General features: G+C 48.6%; 1 pseudogene; it reads right to left on the bottom strand.

Annotated features, from left to right (window-relative positions):
- Positions 1–2,050: 2,050 nt before the first annotated feature.
- The window catches only part of LOC111726189, a 6,086-nt pseudogene continuing 956 nt past the window's right edge, over positions 2,051–7,180 (bottom strand).

The raw sequence follows: 7,180 nt of genomic DNA, 5'->3' as shown, positions 1-7,180 counted from the left end.
AAACAACAATAATGGCTGCAACCAAAAAATAGCCAGGCGTTGGGGCAGGCACCTGTAGTCCCAGCTACTTGGGAGGCTGAGGCAAGAGAATCTCTTAAGCCCAAGAGTTTGAAGTTGCTGTGAGCTGTGACGCCATAGCACTCTATAGAGAGCGACATAGTGAGACTCTGTCTCAAAAAAATAAGAAAATAAAGTTCCTCTCTACCTTTCATCCAATGGCTATAGTAATCTCCAATGATTGGTAATCCTTTTCTAACTCTATTATCTCCCTAGAGGCTGCAAAATGATGATTTTATTAATAATAATTCTATTATTCCATTTTTTACCCAGAATTTTTCGAGACTAAGTCATAATTGTATTTTTAAAAGGCATGATAAATACTTAACTCTCTTCTTTCATTTATCAAATAATGATATTTTTGTACTTTCCTGTATTGAATCCTAATAAATTCTGGGTGTCTATATGGTCAATGCTCTCTATGGAGTTGCAAATAAAGAATTATAATCTTGAAGCCAGAAAACAAAAAATTATTCCAATTTCTACTTGGGGAATTACAGGATATCTACGTAATGCCCCATGGTAATACCTGCACTTTAGAAATCATTACTCTTATCTTTCCTTTCCAAGCCATCTTTCTCTCTCCTTTCTCCTTCCTTGTTCTTTATTATCTAGAGCATTTTTTGTTTTTGCAATTTTTTTGGCCGGGGCTGGGTTTGAACCCACCACCTCCAGCATATGGGACTGGTGCCTTACTGCTTTGAGCCACAGGCACCGTCCTTTTTTTTTTTTTTTTTTGAGACAGCATCTCAAGGACTTGGGTAGAGTGTCATGGTATCATCTTAGTTCACAGCCACTTCAAATTCTTGGGCTCAAGAGAGCCTCTTGTCTTCATTTTTTGTATTTTTAGTAGAAACAGGGTCTCACTCTTGCTCAGGCTGGTCTCAAACCTGTGAACTCAAGCAATCCACCTGCCTTGGCCTCCCAGAGTGCTAGGATTACAGGCATGGGCCACTGTGCCAGGCCTAATTAGAGGGATTTAGCCTTTCTGCTCTGGTCCTCCTTTCTCCCAGCCTCTTGGGCTCTATATCTCATGCACCCCCAAATCCCTCATTCTGATTCCACATTACAAAAGATCCAGGACTGGGTCTGGCAAATACCGAAATCTCCAAGCTGGGGAGTTGATATGAATTGTGAGCTAGAAACCTTTTGTGGATGGATAGGAGGACAGTAAAAAGAAACACTCACACTAATGAATTTTATTTCCATCACATGTTATTTTCTGCACTGAATATATATCACATATGGGACAATAAAAAATATGAATAAAATGTTTTAAAAATAAAATAGATGGTAAAGAAGGAAGCAAGAACTCACTTGATTTCCAATTCTTCCTCACTTTCCAGTTCCCCTTTCTCTCGATGCAGACTGCTGCATCCTTGACTTTCTGTTTCAGGGAAAGTGAAGTGGAACCTTTCCTCTGACTCAGGATTTCAAGTGTTTCCCACCCCCACAGGCCTGCAGCGAGGGTACGTGCCATAGAGTCATGCTCCTGGAACAGGGTGGAGGGGCTATGAGAAGGGCTCCAAGAGCCAGGGTGTCTGAGGGCCTTCAGTGATAGGTGGATGTGTGCAGTGTTCAGTCTCTCTGATTAAAACCACGAAGTGGCTCATGCCTGCAATCCTAGCATTCTGGGAGGCTGAGGTGGGTGGACTGCTTGAGCTCTCAAGTGCGAGACCTGCCTGAGCCAGATTGAGACCCCCACCTCTAAAAAAATTAGCTGGGCATTATGTATGGTGGGCACTTACAGTCCCAGCTACTTGGGAGGCTGAGGCAAGAGAATCACTTAAGCCCAAGCGTTTGAGGTTGCTGTGAGCTATGACGCCATAGCAGTCTACCAAGGATGACATAGTCAAACTCTGTCTCAAAAAAACCCCAAAAAACAAAAAACCAAAATAAACAAAAAAACTACTGGGCTATCCAGCCTCTTCTCCACAAAGCACTTCTCTCATCTTCAGGAGGCCTCCTGAGAACTTTTTTTTTTTTTTTTTACCACTTACAAATATATCTTTATCATCTGTACACACAGAGACTGGACCAGCCCCTCTATAACATCAGTACTTGGGAGAGGGAGTCTTAGGGGGTGATGGGAGGTCCTGGGTCATGGCTTCCACATACCACATGGGCAGAAAGGCATAGGGTGCATCTTGATACAGACACAGTGACTGGGCCACCTGGTTCCCAGGAGAAGAGGTGGATGAGTCCTGACATACTTAAACATCTCCATGGTAGGAAAGGTCTTGAGAGAACAGACAAAACCCTCTGGGTTACGGAAGCCAGCAACAACATCGGGACCCCTGGGAGGAATGACTGAGCCCACCATTTCAGGAGCAAGTGTCTGTAAAAGCTTCTCCATTGGCCAGGGCTGTGCATCTCCTTGGAGGTCTTGAGTTCCACATAGCAGTTGGGGAGCTGTGTGGATGAGGCCTGGGGGTCTGTGCAGTCTACCTCCCCTGAGAAGAGCAGAGGATGGCTTCCCAGATGGCCACGCAGCACCGAGCAGAAGGCCACGTTGGTGTTAACCACTCCAGAGGGGTCTGGAGAACCTCCAGGTTTGTCCCTCCAGCTGGCCTCAGTGTTCCAGGAGCCAGTGTAGCAGGTGATCCAGCCCTTTTCGGACCTCCTCCTCCCGGGGCTGGTATCGATCAGGGTATCCGATCTGAGGTCAAAGTTGGGGTCTAGACTGTTGGTGGGGGGTGGGCTATAGTAGCGAAGAGCTCAGGCATCTCCGTAGTACTGGCGTTGTGCATCCAGGGAGAAGCAGCCCAGTTGTGAAGGGCGCCGGTAGAAAGGAAAGGACCCAGAGTAGAGGGCAGGGTCTGTGGGCAGTGAGGGTGCTGGACATGGGAGTTTGTTCCAAGGTCCAGTTACCTCTATCTTCTCAGCTCCTCTTTTGTTCCCTCTGGGCTCCATGAGGTCCTCAAAACCCCACAACTTTGACTTTTTACCTCCACAAGGCTATGATCTCATGGTAGGCACGTCAGAGCCCAAGAGGGATGTAAAGGTGGTTCTCCTGCTTTAGATGATGCAATCATTTAGCAACAGTGTCGAGAAGACACCTCAGGAGCAAGGGTGGTGGTGGGGGGTTAGCTTTATACCACAGAGTCAATCCCAACTAGGCCACCTCCTGAGGGCTTTTTAATTTAGACATCTTGGCATCTCTTAAGGAAATCTCATGGCTTGAGAAGGGTAGTAGAGAACTCTCAAGCTTCCTTATGTTTTAGAATTCCCAGATTAGAGGGAGCTTCTGGTTGACAGCCAGAGTCCCAAGACACAGGGCCCCATATTACCCTAGTCCAGGCCCTATAAATGCTCAGGAGAAAATTTGAACGAAGCCAAGTGAACACTGGCCAGGTTTTCACCTGTGTGGTGAGTACTAGGGAGATGGAGGTGTGGAGAGATGTTTGCGGTCTCAACCTATCTGAGCAGGAGCCCTGAAAAAAAGCCTTGGTGAGTCAGGAGGAAGCAAGGCAAAGAGGTTAAACACATGTGCCCTGGAATCATCCAGATCTGAACTCTAATCCCTGTCCCTGTCATTTACATACTTTGTGACCCCAGGCAAGTTTTCTAGTTCTCTAAGCCTCATTTTTACCTATAGAAAATGGGCATAATGGTTTCAGGTTTCATTATATTGGTTTATTATAAGGATTAAATTCAACAATGTCTACAAAATGCCAGGCCCATTCCCATTAATTGGAAGTTAGTGTTATTAAGGAGCCCAAAAGCCTCACTTTTCTCATTTCCAAAACAGGGTAACAGTAGGACTTACCTGAGGGAGGGGATTAAATGAGATAATAGATGAAGAGTGGTTAGTGCTATTAATAAAAATGAACTTTTTTTTTTTTAAGACAGTCTCACTTTGTCGCCCTTGGTAGGGTGTCGTGGTGTCACAGCTCACAGCAACCTCTAGGTCTTGGGCTTAGGTGATTCTCTTGCCTTGTCCTCCCAAGTAGCTGGGACTACAGGTGCCTGCCACAACGCCCGGCTACTGTTTGGTGGCAGTTTGGCTAGGGCTAGGTTTGAACCCGTCACTCTTAGTATATTGGGCCGACGCCCTACTCACTGAGCCACAGGCACCACCCAAAAATGAACTATTAAATACTATTAACATTTTGCTCCCCATTTTGCTCAAGGTCATAACCCAGTAGTTCCCTTCTTCTACTGCTTTCTCCCTGACCTCTGTTTCAGTTGCTAGGAAATAATCCTTCTTGTTTTTTTGTCTTTTTTTTTGAGACAGAGCCTCAAGCTGTCCCCCTGGGTAGAGTGCCATGGCATTACAGCTCACAGCAACCTCCAACTCCTGGGCTCAAGCGAGTCTCCTGCCTCTGCCTCCCAAGTAGCTGGGACCACAGGTGCCCACCACAACGCCCGGCTATTTTTTGGTTGCAGCTGTCATTGTTGTTTTTGGCAGGCCTGGGCTGGATTCAAACCCACCACCTTAGGTGTATGTGGCTGGCGCCTTAGCCACTTGAGCCACAGGCGCCGAGCCCCTTCTTATCTTTTTGGACAGAGATTGCACAAAAAGAAGAATGACACCTGGAAGAGTAGGTGGGGAGAGAAGGAGATCCAGGGTTTCTCTCCTTCCTGAGACTCATCCCATGCCTCCCATTCCCTCCCACCGTACTCAAAGCCAGGGCTTTCCTACTAGGTTCTCTCTGGACAAAGCTCTGCACAAGGGTTCATTTTAGAGATTTCAGTAATCCTGAGAGATCAGTATTAATCCCCTCCTCCTACAACATGAATGGCAGCCTGAAGCCAAGCCCTTCCCAGCTAGAAAGAAATGGAAGTTCCCTTTTTTTTTCTGTGTGTCTCTCTCCCTTACTTTTGCAGGGGAGCTGAATGTGCTCCTCTGGAGGGACTGAGGGAAGCCAGGGCTGGCTCTAATGAGATTTTGTCTAGATGAAGCTGGCAGCTGGGAACCACTTTCCCTCAGCTTGCCCTCTGCTGGGGAAACTCCATGACGGAGGAGACAAGGCAGCTGGCAGGGAGAAGCCTCAGGACTGAGGATGGTGGGGGCTGCCGCAGTGCCTGGAGAGCCACACAGGCCCACGTGGGTCCGGAGGCAGATGCAGATGCTGCCTCTCCTTCCCAAAGGACTCTCTAGAAAGGCAGAGCCTTGGGCCTGGGAGTAAGGATATCTGTATCAGTAGCACAGAGGCAAATATACAGGGACACAGGACCTGGTAAAAGGTACAGGACAGAGGATCTGAAGACCCAGGTCTCAATCCCAGTGCTACCACTCCATGGCCATGTGACTTTTGGTCAAGTCGCTTAAGACCCTTATTCAAATTCTACTTTTGGGCATTGTAATACCTCCTTCATAGGACTGCAGGGAAGGAGAGAATTAGTTGAAATAATGTATGGAACACCGGAACATGGGACATAGTTAATAAATATTCATTTATTCCTCAGAGGGACTGAAGAGAAAGTAAGTCATTGGATTCTGGAGGCTTTGTGATTTATCAGTTTTTTATTCTACACTAGGCATCATACCATTTGTTGGGTATCCGGTTTAGTGATGATTGTGTTTATCATTCATCACAAAATCCCCAGACTCTCCCTAAATATTCTGGGTCTTGGAACTGGTTTCTCTGGGTGGCAAGGATCAACGCGCAGGGCAGAAGGAACCCACTTCTCTCCTTAAGGGAGAGATCCAATCATCATCTCCCTTAAGTCTTTTGCTGCCCTCCACCAACCAGTCCTTTTTGGCTCTCAGTTCCATGTCCCTGTTTTGGTAGGGGTGGCAGAATGACACAGCTACATGTCACCCTGTGGTCTACAGAAGAGCAAAAGGAGCTGTGTCCCTGCTGGAGCTGAAAAACATCCTTGAGGGCTGCAACTTTTACAGGGAAGGTTACCATGCCAACGGCAGCCTTCTTGCCCAACAGAGATGAAAGGAATAGAGGCTGTGGGTGACATGCATCTATTGTGCATCCACAAACTTGCCTGGAACCTATTAGGGGCTGCTGACTGCAGCTCAGCAGGACAGGGCAGAAAGATTCAGGTTAGATTTCAGTGGGATTCCAGGACAGGCAGGACTGATGAGGGCAGGACCAACAAGGGAGGATTAGGAAATGCTTCTGAGATTGATACCTATCTCTTAGTGAAATGTGTGGGTGTGGTACTAACAGCGGGCGTGGGCAGGGATGGTGTCCTAGATACCAGTTTCTGGCTGTGATGGGAACCTCAACTTCCTCCAGGTTCTTTTTGCCTTTGCCAGATGGTCCAGGAGGTCACCTATGCTCTGAGGTAGATAGAGAAGAAAAGCAGCAAGGGACAGCAGGTTACTGAAGCGGTGGCTGAACAGAGAAGGGGTGGAAAGGTCACAGGCATGCCTCTGGTGAAGGCAACACATATTGGCAATAAGGACCCAGAGTTGCCAGAGGAGCAGTCTCGCCCAAGGAGCAGGGTTCAGGGACAGTGGCCAGGGTCTCAAGGCAGATTGGGGAGGAGCACAGAGAAAAGAGGAGCTGACAGTAGGAAGCACCTCTTGACAGGCACTTTGCACACCCTCCCCACCCCACCACCCATTTGATTCTCACACCGAACGTGCACATCAAGGAGCTGTTATTCTCGGCTCACCCACCAGAGGACATTAAGGTTTGAGGAAGGTAAGTTCCTTTTCCCAGCATCACTCAGCTGGTAAGAGAAGCTGAGATTGGAAATCCCTTTGCCTGAACCCCTGAAAGGAAAACCACTTTCTTCTGGAAAGATCTCTTCCGAAGCCATCAGCTCCTCGTTTCACCTTTCGTTCAGGCTTTCCACGTACCGAGGTGGCTGGGAAGAGGCTGTAGGGAAACAGATATGGTGTCTGGAGCAACCGCCCCTGCCCACAGCCTGCACTGGTTAGCGTGATGGAGCGGCCACCGCGGACCACGCCGGCACCAGGAGGTGCCTCACCCACATCCTCTCACATTATCCCCCACCCTGGGAAGCCGGCCGAGGCTCAGAGACGAAAGCGTTACCCCAAGGTCACAGAGCCAGTGCGGGGCCGAGCTGAGATTCCCAACGGGCTGGGTCAGGCGCCGGGGCCGCGCACAGCCCGGAGCCCCCCGGCCGCTCAGCCCCGCGGCTCCCGCCGGGCAGGGTCCCTGGGCGCGAGCGCGGGGCGGAAGCGGCCTCC

The sequence above is a fragment of the Otolemur garnettii genome, unplaced genomic scaffold (genome assembly GCF_000181295.1).
Source record: "Otolemur garnettii isolate 467f Iridium unplaced genomic scaffold, OtoGar3 scaffold00003, whole genome shotgun sequence".
NCBI lineage: Eukaryota > Metazoa > Chordata > Mammalia > Primates > Galagidae > Otolemur > Otolemur garnettii.
This window is presented reverse-complemented; position numbering and strand designations above follow the sequence as displayed.